At 37.9% G+C, this 17866-nt stretch overlaps 1 long non-coding RNA gene across 2 annotated transcripts in view; it reads left to right on the top strand.

The window, feature by feature from the left end:
• LOC128135507 (uncharacterized) overlaps positions 1–17866 on the top strand; it is a 35946-nt gene that overhangs the window by 16572 nt on the left and 1508 nt on the right. For both annotated transcript variants that reach the window (XR_008233098.1, XR_008233099.1), the window contains exon 2: positions 16918–17105. This is a non-coding gene — a long non-coding RNA (uncharacterized LOC128135507). The remainder of the gene's footprint in view (positions 1–16917; positions 17106–17866) is intronic.

Raw genomic sequence — 17866 nt, 5'->3', positions numbered from 1 at the left:
ATCACCATCCCTGGAGGTATTTAAAAGACATGTAGACGTGGCGCTTAGGGACATGGACTTGGCAGTGTTAGGTTAATGGTTGGACTCAATGATCTTAAGGGTCTTTTCCAATGTAAATGGTTCTATGATTCTACGAAATCTTAGCAAAAATTAAAAGAATTGTAGTCACCTGGTTGTTCAATAATTGCTGTTACAGCTAAACAAACTAAACCATGGCTCCAGACAGTCCAGGACAAGACCAAAGCCTCACAAGACCTGAGGTCTGTGTTGGTAGCTTGCATGATGACTGTGGTCTACAAGCAGGGGGGAATCCCATATTTCATGGACTACAAGGCTGCAGATCTGCTCCCAAAAGTTGAGAATAGAGCCACAAGGAAATAATTTGCTACTCTGTGAAGGTAAAAGTGGTATCTGGGCATCATGAAATGCTTAAAGTCCCAGCTCCGTTGAACCTTCCAGGTGCCCAAGCCTCTGCTGGTTATCCTGAACATGGCTATATGTGTGCTGGTGCTGCCTGGCTGCTCAGAACGTGTCTGAGACCTGAGAGGGATCTCAGATCAGGTGTGGGTCGACTTCTCGCTTTCCCGGGTCCAGTTCTGCATGTGTGTTTTGAGAATATCTACCAGATTGGGTATCAAGCCAAAGACAGGAGAGAAAATCCAGTTTAGGATGTGGGGAGGACTGACTGGATATCTCTCTTTGTCTGTTACAGGATTGCATATCTGTACCTGATTTCTGCATGGTTTTAAGTCCCATTTAATCTGCCATTTGTAAACTTCTTCCCCGATTGTAGAAGTCTTTCATAACAAAGATCACAGCTATTCTAAAATAACTGGATCTCTTGCATGGTGTATTGGGGTATTATTTCATAGTGTAAGGTGGATCTTGCATGAGGTTTAAACTAGAAGTTCAATGGTACATTTGTTGTGGTTGTGCAGGTTAATGTGTTCTTTCTCAAGTGGTAAAACAAAGTGCAAAAGACTGGAACTAGTTCCAATTTTCTTTCAAATGTCATTTTTTCATTAATATATATTTATTAAAATTAATAACATATTTCATTTTTACTGCTTGCTAACTTCCTCAGCTTTCACTATGACTTACTTTTAGGATCAAAGTTACTGTTTTTCCTTTTATTGTCAATTCCGGAAATAGAAGTTTGGTAGCTTTACCTTTTCTGTATTCATTGAGTATAGGTCCCGCTAGGTCCTGACTGGCAATTCAATTCTTGTTATTAGGAAGCAAAATGTCTTCTCCTTATTGGTCCTATTTATATTATTTCCTCATAACAAGTAGTTGTATTAATTATTGTGGTGTTTTTAATCTTGGGTATTTCAGATGAATGCTTCGTTGAACTATTCCATTACTAAAGTATTTAATTTTTAAAAGTAAAGGAGCTTGTAGTATAAAACCTCTGTATGCTGTCTCTGCTTAACATTCAGCTCCTGCCTGATCATTTCCTCACAGAATTTATTACAATATTAAAAATGAGTGGGTTTCTAAGTTATTTTATTAATACAACCAAAGCAAAGTAGCAAACATCTGAAGAAAACCTTCTGATAACAGGGAATTTTCTGATAAAAGGATGAGTCCTGTGTATGTTTTCATGGCCCTGAAATCAATATGAATAAATTGCTAGTAAGCTTGTCTCTTGAATATATCAAAATTTTGTGTTCCACCAAACATTTATCTCATAAAATATGTAATAAAGAACATCAGTTCACCAGACAGGTTGATGCAGTATGTATTTAAACATAAAACATTGACAGATGTAATCTGAAATATATAAAATTCCAGTTTTACCCATTGCTATATTTACTGACACATCATTGATCAAGTTTTATCTCAGTGATCTAAATGCAATAAAAATCAGAAAAGCATTTTTGAGAGTTCTGAAGGTACCTGTCAGCTTAAGTGTTTGCAGATGCCAGGAGGATATTGAAACCCTGATTCATCATTTGAGGATGGTTACATTTAAGTGCATATCATGACCATTTGTCTGGGCACTTATTAAATGACATAGATGCCTGACAGCAGTCCTCAAAGAAAAAAGTGCCAATGTTGGGGTTTTTTCAGATCACTTACTTCTTGAGAATTGCATAACACTTACAGGGCTTCCTTTGGTGGTTGTTTGTGGAAAGGGTTAAGTTTTCTTTTTATACAAGACATATATTATTTCACTTGTTTGTTTACATGTTAATCTTGCAACCCTTTTTAAATCCAAGAATTGCTAAGAGACCTCTGCTGGGCTATGCAAGTGTGAAAAAGAAGATATTCAAACTCAAGTAAGTACATGATTTTACGGATCAGCAGCAAAAAAATCTTACAGGTCTCTCATAGAACATTCCTTGAAGTTCAAGAAGCATGTTTAAATAGAAACAGCTGCTGGAGAATGTATATACCTGAAGATGATTTAAGTAGTTACTGGCATGAATCTTCTCTAAAATTAAGAAATCTAAGAGGTAAATGTCAGGAAAAATGTCTTTACAGAAGGAGAGACAAGGAAAATAATATGCATGGTTGGCATGAGCACTGGGTGAGAAAATAAAATTACTTCTCCAGATAAGAAGAGAGTTACAAGGACCATAGCTGTCTGTCAGATGAGAACCTAATAGCAGCATAAATGGAAGTTCCAACAGTGACAAGTATAGTGTTGAATTATTCAACAAAGACTTAAACCCTATGGTAACGTACAGCAAGCTGAGACTCTGCATAAAATGATACTAAATTCAGCATAACTGGGGTCTTCTGAATAGCTCTTTCCTGTATGAAATACATATGTGTACATATGCACGGTTACATGTAATAGATGAATATACCAGACAGTCTGTTTTATTAAAGTAATTGCTGTCAGTGTATCTAGTACAGTAATTGAAATTCAGAAATACTGGCCCTGAGACCTGGAAGTACCAAAACAACTTCGGAAAGTGCTGGTATATGTTTGAAGCGTGAAGTACCGGAGAGTGGCGCATTTCTCCTCTATTCAGCACTGGTGAGGCCACACCTGGAGTACTGTGTCCAGTTCTGGGCTTCCCAGTACAAAAGAGACGTAGACAGACTGGAGAGGGCCACTAAGATGTTTAAGGGACTGGAGCATTTCTCCTCTAAGGGAAAGGCTGAAGCTGTTCAGCCTGGAGAAAAGGCAGCTCAGGGGGATCTCATCTTGGTGGGAGGGTGTAAAGAAGATGGAGCCAGGCTCTTTTCAGTGATGCCTGGTGATAAGACCAGAGGCACACTGAAACACAGGAGGTTCCCTCTGAACATCAGGAAATGCTTTTTTACCGTGAGGGTGGCCGAGCACTGGCACAGGTTGCCCAGAAAGGAGTCTCCAGCCCTGGAGATACTCAAAAGCCATCTGGACATGGGCCTGGGCAACTGGTCCTACATGGCCCTGCTTGAGCAGAGGGGTTGGACCAGATCCCCTCCAGAGGTCCCTTCCAACCTCAACCAGTCTGTGATTCTACCAGTTAAGCATAGCTATAGGTGCATATCTGTTTGTGAATTTGCATATATTCCCCTGCAGAATATGTTAATATTACTGCTAATGCCCATTTGACTAGTTTTGCACTGTTGAAGACACAAAGAGCATTCAAAGGAAGACTGTGCAACTGGTAGTCATGAATTACGAAGCAGATGCAATGTAATTTAGTACATACACTAGGAGTGTTTTGAAGGACGTTTATATGTGATTACAGGAGAGAACAAGTAAGAGGAGACATGTCTGATGTTTTTTAACTCTCTAAACAAGCAAACCAAGAAATTATATTAGAAGATAAAATCATTGCATTAGAAGACATCCATTTGAAAAAACAATATTATTCATACAGTCAACTGTCTCACTGATTTGTCATCTAACCTCTAAATAACTAGGTTATGGTATATTCTGCAGTAGGCTTCTGAAGTCCATAAGGCCCTTGGAAACCATGGTAATTTTCCTGAACTGTGAAAGAGACACACCTACCTGTCTTTATTATTAATAGGCATTTGCATGTCTAATCTGTCTTGCATTGTGCTGAGATTTCACTCTACTGGAGTGGCAAAGGGTGAAAACTAACTGTATTTTGAAGAAAGATTCTAAGGTTGGTCTGGCAACTCAACTAAATTCTTTCAGCTTCTGAGTAACAGGCTCAGCCTGATCCCAAAGGCTGCATTTCAATCTTTTGATTAGCAGAGCTTGAGAGCACTTCTTGCCTGGCAAATTAAGCCACCATGGAGCAAACTTTGCATTCTGACTCAAAAAGGCTCTTTGCAAATATCATTAACAGGCTTTGGAATAAATCCTGCCTTCGTTTTTTTGTTGCATTTTTTTAACCCCAAAAAGGATTTAACATAGCAAGACATTTTGTACACGTTATCAGTTGTTTGATGTGGATAATTTCTTATGGGACACAACTACCATGCTATATCCGGTCAGGTCTTTTGAATAAATTTCTAAATTTAGAAAAATTGTGTGCACTAGAAAGGTTAGTTTTCAATGTCTTTTTTTTCATTTATGGTCCAGGACAACTGCAAATCTGCTGACCTGAGTACTGCAGGGAGACCTGAATACTCCACAGGAGACCTGTGCCATGGGCAACAGTGTTTACAGCACATACTAAGTTTAGAAACCTAACAGTAGCAAACACAATCAAACTATATAATGAACACAACTAAAGGTGAATGCTGTAGGACTGACAGATTGGTAGACTTAATTAAATACATGCAGATTCCTGCCTGCTTCATTATGTTCTATACAACTGTTAAGTCATATGGAAAAATACAATTCTGCTTAAAAGCACTCATTTTCATGGCAAATCCAAGGATAACTTTGCAAATTCTGGGTAATAGAGAATGACGCACTTGTATAGATAAACACCATATTTATTTAATGGAGAAAGAGTGAAGCAGTAAATAAAAAAAGCTACTCTTGAAAATAAAGCCCTAGTTTTGTTCTGGGAGTTATGAATTTCATTAATTTCCTGTCCGGATTTTATTTTTGTAGTAGTCAAGTCATTTTTACTCATGAGTGGGTGGCTCTTAAGATGAACAGCTGAAACAATTTAACTGAGAACCTTGAGCTGGAAATTTCAAGTGTAAACTGTAAAAGAGGTTGATAGGGAGCAAGAGTTCACCAGAAGTGCTGCTTTGACACACAACCCCTTTGAATTCCGGGTAGTCAAGTTTTTCATCTGTGGTGAGTGGCTTGTTTTGTCTCTAAAGGAAAAATTAGGAAAAAAAAATCACATGGAGATGGCAGTTAAGCATAGGTTAGGCCTTTAGCTGCTTTTGACACTGTAATTGTTCATGCAAATTGTCTTTGCTAACCTTTCAGGAAAATCAGGTTATGGTCTGTCATGAGTAGTACTGTGAACCGTCATGTTATGCACTCAAGTTGGGTGACTATAGTAGGAAAATGGCAGTCCTGATCAGTAGCCAAAGGAAAACAAAAAATAAAACACACGGGCAAAAAAGAATGACATATATTTCCACTTACAGCAGTTTAATCTTCCCTTCCTCTTTGGAAGGTTGGAATGGCCTTTTAATAGTAGTATTGTTAGGTGGGCAGATGCTAATAATAAGACCCTAGACCACCCCAGTCATACTGGACATACTGGTCTGCTGCCAAACTAAATAGAGCAGGAAAGCAGTCTTGTTTTCTAGTCTTCCAGGAGAAAGACAGAGGAGTTTCCTATAACTTGCTCAGGGGTTCTCCTATCTTCATTTCCCATCTTGCTTGTATTCAATGTCTCTTTTTATGGGTTTCTGCTTCCAAATCACAATATTTTAAAAATCTAGCTGACTATTTAAAAATCCTTGTCATGGAAAAAATCCAGATAACATTATTTTGTTTACTTTTTATTTTTTCTTGAAATTCAGCATCTGTAATGTGTTTCTTGCCTCTTATCAGAGTATCACTTATGCTTTTGTTTTATATAGTCTCAAACCTGCTTATTATTCACTGCAATAGTAATCAAGGTCTGCCTGCATTTGTATTGATATGGAACAGGTAAGAAAGAGAGAATTTATTATATGATCTGCTCATTGCACTAAATGCCTTTAGCTTGTCTGTCCGTAGAAAATGCTGTTTCCTTACAGCCTTTCTCCCTGTCATTCTCCCTGTCCTTCACATCCCTGCTACATGGGAGAGCAGAGGCTTCTGTTTCTCTACCAGAAATGCATTCTGGTGATGCTCACACATAGCAACGGCCTTTGTGGCCACTCAGTCCCCGTGTTACTGTGTACGTTGCACAGATTACAATGCTGTGCTCTCCTTTACATGTCTGTTTCATATTCCTCTCTAAGAATGTCAGTGGAAAAGCCGAGCAAGCATTTTCTTGGTCAGTACTATGCTACTTGTAACAACTTTCTAAAAGAGCTGCTTTCACAGATACTATATTGAGTACAGATACTATTTCTTGGTTTGCAGAATCTGATGAGAAAGACCCACTGAGGATAGGCTAGTATGATGCCCAAAGTAGACAAAGTTGGCCTTTTGCAATGGGCAATGATCCCTCCATATGCCATGCCTAGACTAGAATTCAATCCCTTAAAAGTGTGAAAGTGAAGTGAATATTTCATCTCGGTGCAGATTTGGTTCCGAGGTAAAGAAGGAGTATACATCGCTCGCTATTCTACAGTAGCCATTTTGGTTTTGGTCCTCCTCCAGTATAAATGTAACAACACTGGGTTACAGTGTTTTCTCAATGAATAGAGATATTCCTGCTGTAATGTATGTGATCACTAAAATAATACTGACTAAATCATCTGGAACTGCTGTAGATGTGTCACACCCAAGATCTTAGGTTACAAGACTCAAAACAGAACTCAGTAATAGGGAAGAGCCAGAAAATAAAAAGAATTACAGGTTTCTAAGAGATGATAAACAATGGGTGTGATTTCTGTCTTAATGCAAACAAAGGAAATCTCTGGCACAAAATTTTTATAGAAGTCCAAACTAAGATCTAAAAACAGAGAGAAGAAATGCATCATTTGAAAAATCTCTGTTTCCACTCAAGGAATACAGCAAATCTGTGCTTACTGGACACTTCTGCAACAGAATGCATGAAATAATTGTTTGAAAGATTGATAGGTTGACATACAGATAACTTTGCACTGATACAGAACTTTAAATGAGTTCCATATTTGCGGTCATAGGAATAAAGTAAAAGCCATTATATGTGGTTCTCAGAAGAAGTGAAAAGTAAGATAGAGGGCATTTTCTGATAGTAATTTGGGCGGGTTTGAACTGACAGAACTAGTACTAGTAACTGAATTAAAAACAAAGTTGTAATTGTTGTCCTTAAAAATGGCCCAAACCAGTCAGATATTTGAAGCACAAGAGGAAAATATATTGTCACTACCTGAGGCAAACTCTGGCATATAACACACCTTCATGCCCTTTCATCTTTATGATTGAAGATTTTTCTAATTAGAAATGAAGTCATGAAAGTTATTGCAGTGGACGAAGATGAAATTTCATGCAAAATTTTAAATTTCCTGCATTTATACATTTTTATAGCCCCATATTGAATTTATGACCTGTTCTGCTCCATCATTGGGAACTGCCAGACCCAGAAGTAAGGAAGTACTATCTCTGAATAAAGCAACTTTTAATGTTTGAGGGATCTCTGTAAGATGACTATTCTTTTGGAGCTTTTCACTCTGAAACAATGTTCAGAAATCCTAGAAATGAAATAACTTGATGTATTCAGGTCATTAAAGGGAGTTATGGGGGCGATAGAAGCACCCAGCTGTTGATCTGGAGCTGAAAAAACCTGCCTGTATCATCACAGATTTGTCTAGACAAATGGATGAGTAAGCATTTGGTGCGAGGTACTGAGTTGTCTAGCACTTGTCAGCAGCAGTGCAACTTCTCCCTTTAATATGTTAACAGGGAATATTACTTTTTGTTCATCATGAATGTACTTCCTATCTAGGCTGACCTCATAACTGTAGAAAAAATTCCCTGAACAGTTGGAGAAAGGTAAGCTTTGCTGCCCTGAATAGGCACTGCTTAAAATGTTTCTCTTCCATACACAGGCTGAGGAACAGGCACAATTGAGCTTGATGAGAGTCTTTCCATGAGTATAATCTGCAAGCTGGAAAAAAAGCATGTAATGGAAATTTTAGGAACTAGTATGCACTTTGCCCAGTGGCCTCCTTGAACCTTCCTTTTCATCTTTGCAGCACCTACACACTTCCATTTTCCTTTCTTGTTTCAAAGAGAGAACAGAAGGGTCTTGATTGAGTTATAAAATCTTGCAGCTTTACATCTGTGTGGCAGGGCTTGAGTGCTTTAAAAGATGACTTAATGTTAGTTCTAGGTGCTTGAAGTGGAAATACCAATCTTTAGGGAGAAATGGTTTCATTTTCTTTTAATTTCAAAACAAATGAATGTCATTTAGTCAGTCCCCTTTCAACACTCCTTATATCATTACTACATCATATTGCCTTCTGTGAAAGGACTGAGATTCTTTTTGATGTGTATTGTAGTGTTTGAAATTCTTTCAGTGAGTGAATGAAAATGCAGTACTTCTTTGTTTGTTTGTTTTGCAGAAACTTGATTCCTGATAGTCTTCTAGTACAATGCCAGAAATTACCTAAAGGTTTATCTTAGCACTGCAAAAATATTTAAGATTCAGGTCTTTGAGTATTGGTAAGATAAACTGGCTGAATATAGAAACAGCAGAATGAAGTAACTCAACTTACTATGTTTTTGATTGAAAGATACTATCCTGTGCTTGAATTTTATTATCAAAAGTACCCAGTCTGTATGAGGCTGTCACTTTTGCATAAATCCCACAGAACAGTGATAACAGCAAATAGATCAGACTGCCATTTCAGCCTACACCCCATGTCAGCCACCAAAATCCTTTTGTGGGTCTGTGCTACTACTCCTGTCTAAACGTTCTCTTTCATTCACTCTGTATTTAATACCTCTATGCTCAAATTGAGCTAAAGCTGTTCATGGAAAGCCTCCACAATAAAACATGAATAGGTTTTGAGGGAGAAAAATCTATGTTACAATTCCATTTTCTCTTTTTCCAGCTGAGAACATCTATAAGCAATACTGTTGTTGGTGCTATTACAGATATGTAGGTTCAAAACAACCTACCTTGCTTGTCCTGCTTTTCTCCCTTACGCTTTTGATTTTAATAACTTGAATTCCTGCATGGGCAATAGTGATGCTAGGGTTACAAAATGTTTTCTGCTTTAAAACCTGATTTCAAATAATCATTTTGTGACTCACTACTTCTTGGGTTGTAATTTTCTATTTCTGGTTTCCAAGCAAAGAAGAATCCAGTCAGACTGCACTGAACCAACTCGATTATTTTTGAGTCAAAACCATGTATAGAAAAATACTGTCCCAAAATAGAAAAATCCTTCTAGTCTTCAACAGGTGCTACCTGAGGAGACCAATGTACTATCACAATGTGAATATGATAACTTTATGAGACTGTTGAAAATACAGAAATGAGCTTTCTTTGGGGTTCCTTTTTTTCAATTCTTTAACAAAACTGGAGACATCCACCTAAAGTGTTATGTTGAGAGGTATGTGAAGCAAGGTGAACAATGAAATACCTGGTTCTCAGGCCAGCTATAATTTGATCAAGCTGCTCTACAGAGTTGGATGAAAGGGTTCCTTGCGCTCTTACCATTGCCTGCTGCAGAAAGAGCTCTCAGATCAGGTGCAGCGGGCAGCCCTTTTACTGCTAAAACTTCCATTGTAGTCACGGAGCTAATGGTGATGTATGGGTGTGTGGATGGGCAGAACTGAGACAAAGTATCAAAAAACTGGTTTTGCAAGAGCCTGTGAAAAACAGATGTATCACAGGACTTTCTCCATCTTGGAAAAATTGTTCTTATGAAAGGGTGAGAATGAAATGGATCCTTAACAAGATAGGTGTTTTCTTTCATTTTCAACACTTATTACCTACCTTTATACTCTGAGAGTGTACATAGGAGCATCTAAGTAACCTACTTACACGATCCATTCATTGTCTTCTGTATTTCTAACAATTATCTTTATTTTCTTTCTCTTTGAATTATACAATTCACATCTTTTTTAGTATTATGTCATATGGCATTCTGCACTCATTTTTAATATCTTTTGATGCTGCTGATATTGCAGGTGAAGGTGTATGTTTCAATTTATATAATGCCATTTCATTCTTAGCATTTTCTTTAATATTTTCTATGTATTTTTATACATGCTAGTACAATACATGCTGACCTTGTTTCCTGATTCTACTAAATATATGTTGAGACCTAAGTTGCAGGACCCTTGCTGCTAGACTCAAGCAACAAAAAAAGAAGAAAAAAAGCTATTCCATTCCTTATTTCACCTTGCAATTGATTAAAGAATCACACATGCTATTTTTCCATTTTCTGTTTGTGTAAGTTTTCTGACATCTTTTTCAACAGCAGAAGTTCAATGGCTAGTACACAAATCTACACCCAATAAGAACAAACTTTGAGCCTGTTTCTGTAATGCTTATCCTCTCAGCAGTACTACAGAATTTGCTGGACAAATCCACATTTCCTCTGTTTGACATAAAGATCATCCTTGTGTTTTGCAAAATTGCAGAAATGTCATTTCTTATGAATTTATTTACTGCAGTACCTGACAATCTCTAAATGCTAAACTAAACAGAGAACCGATATTCTGAACTTTAAAAACAAGAATAGCATTTGCAATTCTATTACCGGGACAACCGATTACTTTTACCTGGATCTCTAGCCATTCTTAGACCTCTGAAAGGACAGAAACTTAATGGAGCTCAAGACGTTAAGAGAGCAAGTGAATTCCTTCCTAGTCCAGCTGAATACTTATTTTAATTTCTTTTTTGTCACTACAAAGCAAAAAGAAAAAATGCACACATTTCTAAATCCTTCACCCTACCACAGTAAAAACACTGGGCAAAAGTGATAAATAAGAAAGTGGATTTTCTGATTTTTCTCTACGGGCAGGGAAGACCATCCCATGTATGTGTTTGATGAGATAAAAGCATTGTGGATAAAGGTGATGCCAAGCTCTTTCCTAGGAGATCCTTCAGGAGGTCTATTATGCTTACTCACCTTGGTGAATGAATGAGAGCATTATGCACGGGAGGCCATGGCAGCTTCCGAAAAGTTGGCTTGGGTGCTCACATGGAGTATTATTTTGATAAAACTAGGGAAATGGTCTGAAATCAACAGTGCAAAACTGAGTGTCCTTTGTTGTATTGGGAGCCTTGCGGAAGACATTGTATTTGAGGAGTTAGTGATCTTGAGCAGGCCGTGTCTGCTCTGTCGGGCCCTGTGCCTAAGGCTGGAGCAGCCCATACGTTAGCATGGCAGCTGCTGTAAGGAAATCTGCTGGAGTGCCCCATACCAGCCTGTGCTGCATGCTGGTGGATGTTACGATGGAGATAACAGTCCAGCCTGTCAGGAGAAGATGCATAGTTATGCTTGTTACACAAAATTAAAGGCACTACAGCATGGGAGGGAGAAGGAACCCATCCACGGACAGGATCTGCGCAGCGTGCTGGGGGAAAATCCATCTGCGGTCTGTCTGATGCTGTGTGAAAGTGGAATTCCCAGCATCTGACAGGATGCAAGATTTACTCACTATCTATACTCCTGTTTTTATTCTATCTTATTAAAACAGCTATGTTATCATGCCACTTTTTGTTGGGCATTTTAAACTGAAATCCCCCCCCAAACCCCTTCACCATCTCTCTCTCTCTCTCTGCCCTCCCCACCCCTGGTGCAGAACATTCACCTTTGTAAAGTATGACTTCCCTAAAATGAAATCCTACTTTCAAACAGGGAATGGAAAATAATTGACCAAGTACCGTACAAAAGAATCAGACTATGAATTACTGTATGATATTGATGCAAAGAGGAAGGGAAAAAAGACATGGATGATAAAGTAGTTCGCTCTGCTTGATCCAAGGAAGTAGTCCTCACCTGCTCATCTGAAATGCTGTAACTATTTTAGACACGTAGACAAACTGAAGAGAGTTCAAAACAGGGCAACAAGAATAAAAGGATTATAAAACATGAAAGCAGGTTGAAAGAGTTGTACGTCTTTAGTCTTGAAACCAGAAACCTGCGAGAGGACATAAGAGGTGTCTTCAAACACGTGGAAAGTTGTTCTGATGAAGATAGCGGTCATACATTATGTCTGCTTAGCACGGTGAACAATAATGAGCTCAGCTTGCCATAAAGAAGTTGTAAGCAGGGTACGAGGGAAAGCTCATTAGCTATGGAGAACAGGAGGGGAGCACAGGGGGAAATCCTGGAGGCAGTGTTGGTGGACGTTCTGCAGAGCAGGCTAACAAGCCGTGTCTCAGGTTCAGGCACACTCGGCAGTCTTTGTGGTGAAGGGATGGGTGACTTCCCGAGGTCTCGGTTGTCATTACATTTCCATGCTCAAGGTTTCCCTCCCCTAAGGCTCTGGATTACAGTGTTGTATGCAGCAGGGAGCAAAAGGGAAAAGCTAGCATACCAGAAAATGTAAGCTGCAGCAACAGTCCTGTTATCCTGAATATTATATCCACCCTTCCCAGGAGGGACACTGAGACACTTTGAGCAATTTTTGTCTTTACTGTCCTACCCTAATGCTCAGGAAATGTCTGTGATGGGAAGGAAAAATATATATTTTACATTAAAATATATATATCTAACAAATTCTAGTTCAGCAAATTAAATAAACAGAGTGAAGATGAACATTAAACCAGGTTAGTTTTGAATGAAGAAAAATATGTTCGAATTGTCTGAGTTCTAGTACTTGCATTCTTAATGGAGGGATTCAGTCATTATATATGCATTTCTGGGCTTTGTGTTTCTATCTTAGATTTTTCCATAGCAAGACCATCCAATGTTTTGTCAAAACCAAACCAAACCAAACCAAACCAAAATACCCCGCCCCCTGCCAAAACCCCACCTACATTTCAGTGCAACAGAATTGTTACAAAACTTGAAAATGAGACTAACAAAAATCAAGAGGGTCAATTTTTGTTCATGAATGTTTAGGCATCACAAGTGAATCAGAAGGCATGAGCCTCTGCATCTCTATTCCAGAAATATTTTTAGAAAATATTGTTTGAATCTGACAAATATTTCTGCTCTGCTGTACTCATAAAATAAGGCAAAGAGCATAAATAATTTGAAAATTACAAACCCAATTAGGGCATCTTGCTATTTTTCTGATGTCCTTAAATAAAACTTTTCAGGCACTCATCTCTGTAAAAAGAACATGGAGAGAGTGCAGCATGGAAGTTTATAATTAGGACAAATAAGTCACCAGCAAAACATACTACACAAGAATTAGCGAAAAAACAGGAGGAAAACAAATATGAATTTGTCTAATACCACTGAATAGAAATGAAGTAGAGTATTATGAAGGCAGTTTACTTTGACTTTCTTTCTTTAATGATTTTAGAAAATATTCTCAAACAATTTCTATATTACTTTTCTTTTAAGTCTTTCTGGATAATGGACTATATTTTAGAAATAAGCCAAGGCTATTTTTTTATTTTGATTTGTTGTCCTCTTTGATGCTGTATTAAAAAAAAAATCTGCTGCATTAAATTAAAATTGCAATAATTTTTTTAAAAAGTGATTATATTGTTAGTTTTAGAGAAAAAGAGGTAAATTTTTAAGGCTTGAGTTTTGATAATTCTGTGAATAAGTAGCAATATCAAAGCAGCAGGCCACTCCATCCTTGGAAACGCTTCAAGAATTTCAAATGAGAAAAACAGTATCTCAAAAGTTTTTATTCTTTTTAAATGCAAATAAATGAAAATCTAATTAAAAATGCATGGTTTGTTGACACTTTTTATTTCAAAGTTAGGGTTTACGCTATTTTTAAATGAAAATCTTAAATAATGCCTGGTCTTCGAGATAACTTCATTTTTTTCATAAGGAGAATGCTGATTATACTTGTATTGATTTGGTATACATAACACTAGTATAAAGTAAGTGACAGTTTTCTATTTAAAATAGGAAAGGAAAAGTGCATTTTTTATATCATTAAAATGTTGTAAACTAATTTTGATAGAAGTTTGTATATGACAATCTTTTTAAAGGATCTACAGCTGTACAACATTCACTTTTAGAAGGAGCTACTCCAAGTCCCTTCCCGTATCCTGATTATCCTAAATAGCAAGGATTGAAGGGCTTCAGCCAGCAAGGATCTAACAGTGTTTCTACTCCCCTCTGTCCACCACGCATGCATCCTATTCTTGTGCTGAACCAAATCTAATACATTTATTTCACTGATCTGAAAATAGAATCTATGGATCATTACTGGTGTAGGATGGTCCTGTACTACTTCTGTAGGCAAGACTCTCATTGATGCAAATGAGCAAGACCAAAACCACAGGTGACCCACCTGTGTATCTCGCATACATCTGCAAGTAGATCAAATGCAGCTCCCGTAACTGGCACTATGGCAACTGGGAAGCTGCTGAATACTCTGAACCCCCAGGTGAGCATCCAATGGCTGATACTGGTTGCCCTAAGACCCTACGGCTCAGTTCTGTCCCAGCCCTTACTGGAGCAATGAGCTCTATGGTCCTCACTCACTCATGTGGAACTCTGAGTTTTCTCTCCTCAGACCTCCAACGTATGAAGTATGCTTTTTATGATTAATCAACCATAAATTTTTTGGTTTGTGGTTCAGAAAGGTTCACACATTCATTAGCAGTGTTCATATAAAAATTGTTGTGGGAATCAGTCACTTTTAACTGAGACAATGCAATGTGTTGCTGTGAAATGATGTGGGATGCTCAAAGAAAAAAAACCAATAGGAGACTAATTTGGTGGGAAAGGCACAATAACATCTCATTTTCACACTGCCAGAACTCTACAAAGCAGTATCCTATATACTGATAGTGCTTTGGCCATAAAAGTGAGCGAGCTGGAACGCATTAACAGTTTTGACCATTAGTAATGGGTGGTAGAAAGTGGAGCTCTCTTGGCTAGCAAAGTGTATTGCTGGGGAAGTGAGTTAGTGCCTTGGAAAGTGCTCAGATTTTACGTTGGGTCTGAGAGATGAAAGATTATGACCTCTGATTCCCTATGTTATGGAGAAGTGTGAACTTTTTGCAGCTATGGGCTCCACAGAAGTCCTGTGTTTACTCACTACTAGGATTCACCTTCCATTAGAATGTCACGTCCAAAGTAGAAAAAGAGGTTACTTTTTGTAGATGGGCAGGCTTTGCATTTCTTATATTTGGATTAAATGAAATCTTGGAGATATTAGCCAAAAGCAAGCTTGATTACATAAATATTCTCCTGGCCACATCACTTCATCAGTGCTTTTTTTAGGAATAATAAATGTTTCAAAGATAGCCTATAAAAATGTCATGTAGAAAAAACCAGCAGCAGATGATTTAATGTGAGTGAAATAATTGCCATGATTGGCTATAAAGCTATCTTAATATAACATTCAATTTTGCAGTTAAGCATCTCCCTCACAAATAGGAATCAAATTGCATCAGCTTAGATACTAAAATCATAGATTGTAACAAAAAAGTTGTTTCTACAAAGAATTTTTTGAAGTTTATCTTTCTATTTGGAAGTGTGTTTAAGAAAAAAGATCTATTTCTGATTGTTCTAATTTTCATTGTCATTGGATAGATTTTTGTGGTACATGCTGAAGGGTGACTAAATTTCTTCTCCTTTCTTTTCTCTTAGGAAGGGGAGACAGATGTGGTGCCTTTGCTTGCCTCTTGTTCATGTCTGCACAAGATTCACCAAGTTTCTCCCCTGTATCAGTCCAACTCAGTATATTCAGTTGTCTGTGCTCTTAATTACTGATTTCTTGAGCTTTAGCTGCCTGATTTGTCAGAAAAAGTTCTGTTTCTCACTTCTTTGCCACTTTCTTTTGTTCTTCCATCAGAACTAGGAGGGATCAACATATCTCATTTCTTGCATCATTATCAACGCTAGGGCAGCTATCAAATGCTCTGTTACTGAAAAGAGCACTGGTTGGTATAAAACCAGCTTAGTGTTAGTAAGCAAGAGGAAAGTGGATAATAAATTAAAATCACAGGAAGAAACTGCCTTTTGTTGTCAGTCTGCTTTTAAAGAACTGCACTGAAATAAGACTTGTACTTACTAGTGGTGTAATTCATGTTAAACAAATAACCAAAAATGTACACTCTAAAATTAACAGCTGTTTTTTCTTCTGTTTCTCAACCAGAAAAGTCTTTCTTAAGCAATCAGTACATTCAAGGCAGTGTGCCTTCTCATGCTGCACATTCGAGCTGTGACTGAGCACCAGTTGGCCAGTAGTGCATTTAGCCATGGTTCACGGCCTTGGGCAGCGCTTCTGTTCTGTTAGAGAGAGGAGGTAGGCTGATACCACAAAACATTTAAAGACCTTCTTTTAACATTTTATGCAAAGCCACAGTCTGAAGTTCAAAAATTCTGTAACATGTTCAGAAAGAAATTCAGCATATGGCATATTCTGTGACAATTTCTGGAATTTCACATGACAGACCAGACCTTGGGCAGGCAAGTGGAATTCCCTTCAGATGATGATAAAGCAGAAGATATGCTCCAAGGTGCACTTAATGCATTTCAGCTGTTAATAGCAATTTAATGCTTGGGACCAGATTAAAGGGAATCCAAAGTAAGATTTCCTTAAAAAAGTGTATTTTAGCCATTAAGGTTCTCAGCAGCAACTTTTTCCTTCTGTATATCCATTCCCATTGTGCTGCATGACTTGCTAATTTAAATATAACTTCTATTGCCCAAGACATGTTGTCCTAGAAACTACTGTAATAATGCATTACTGTTTGGGATATTTATATGTATAGCCCTGCACACATCTTATGGCTGGTTGCCCCTATAATTAAACCACTTGTGATTATAGGTTATGTTTATAATTTATCATATGACTTATAAATATCAATTTAATATCTGTTAAAACTTCCTGTTTTCCAGGTGAGAAATAGAAAAGAATTTTGGAGTGAAGCTTCATGTAGAAGTTTTCCTGGGCTGTGCAAGGAGAAGGCTGTGTTCTTGTGACACTCACCATATTCTGACTATTTTTCACTTCCTGATATTTAATAGAGCTGGTTCTGAGGAAAGCGATGGATCTGCCATCTAGCTTGTGATTGAATCTTCTTGAGGTAGATTTTTGTTGATTGCATTAAATGTATGCAGGAGCAAAACCCAGTTAATATGACAACTGAGGAGTCGTTTGTCATTACAGTTATCCCCAAGTCTGGCTGCAATGTTGTGAGTAGTGTGGAAGCAGGGGGAAAATCGTCTATCAGAAAGCACTACTGATATAAAACCAGCACGAAGAGAGAAAGCAAAGCAGCCAGAAGTTTCTTAACTTTTAGCATGAACTTATTCAAATAGTCTTGATGTCAGTGGCCCATGGTAACTCGGGGAAGTGGCAAAGACCCTCAGGCTGCTGAAACCTGTAGATAGAGGGCACAGCGACCACCACGCTGCTGCACAAAAGCAGTGGTTAGTAACTCGGATATTACCAATTGATCTGAAAATGCTTTCAAGGGAGATGACTGTCAAGACTGCATTTTACAGAGGAAGAGGCTCAAGCACAGAGTTTAAATGACTTGCTAGCAGCACAGCGGTAAACGTTGGTCTCTTGAGTCCCATCAATTGTCTGTTTGTTATACTACTGATATTGCCATGTCTCTTCTGGAGTTCTCCAAAGGCTTACCACAGTGTAGAAATCCATGACAAAGTTATTAGATGTAAGTCTGGTAATAAAAAACCCTTTTCAGGAGTGCATCTCACACAGTTCTTTTCATAACCACTTCCAACAAAGTAAGGGGCCCTGGGGCTAAAAATCTTTGTATTCCCCCACACAATGCAGGAACTCCTTCAAAAGCCATTCATCTGAGTTTGGATGAGGGGGAAG

Source organism: Harpia harpyja, chromosome 23, assembly GCF_026419915.1.
Source record: "Harpia harpyja isolate bHarHar1 chromosome 23, bHarHar1 primary haplotype, whole genome shotgun sequence".
In the NCBI taxonomy this organism is placed as follows: Eukaryota; Metazoa; Chordata; class Aves; order Accipitriformes; family Accipitridae; genus Harpia; species Harpia harpyja.
This window is presented reverse-complemented; position numbering and strand designations above follow the sequence as displayed.